The following is a 325-nucleotide window of genomic DNA, read 5'->3' on the forward strand; positions in this document are numbered from 1 at the left end:
GATCGTGCCACCGCACCCCATGCACTCCAGCCTGAGCGGGGCCTCGACTCCAAAAAACAGTTAAGGGTGAAATATCCACGGTGAGACTCGCTCAGCTTCTCAGCTTGAGAAATGGCCCCCATCCGACGCTGGAAAGCGGCAGTGCGGCTCGCTCGGGGCCAGGCAGAGATGAGTTCGGTTTTTGTTCTTGCCTTTTCTCAGAGGAAAAGGCCCCAAAGGACGCGACGCGGGCGGGGCCGCGCTCCACCCGGCCCGCCTCCGGGCCCGGGCCGTCGGGCCGTGCTTGAATGGCCCCGTCGAGGGCGCCGGCGCGACGCCAAATCCT

Source organism: Carlito syrichta, unplaced genomic scaffold (genome assembly GCF_000164805.1).
Source record: "Carlito syrichta isolate Samal-C Ts95f unplaced genomic scaffold, Tarsius_syrichta-2.0.1 Scaffold146716, whole genome shotgun sequence".
In the NCBI taxonomy this organism is placed as follows: Eukaryota; Metazoa; Chordata; class Mammalia; order Primates; family Tarsiidae; genus Carlito; species Carlito syrichta.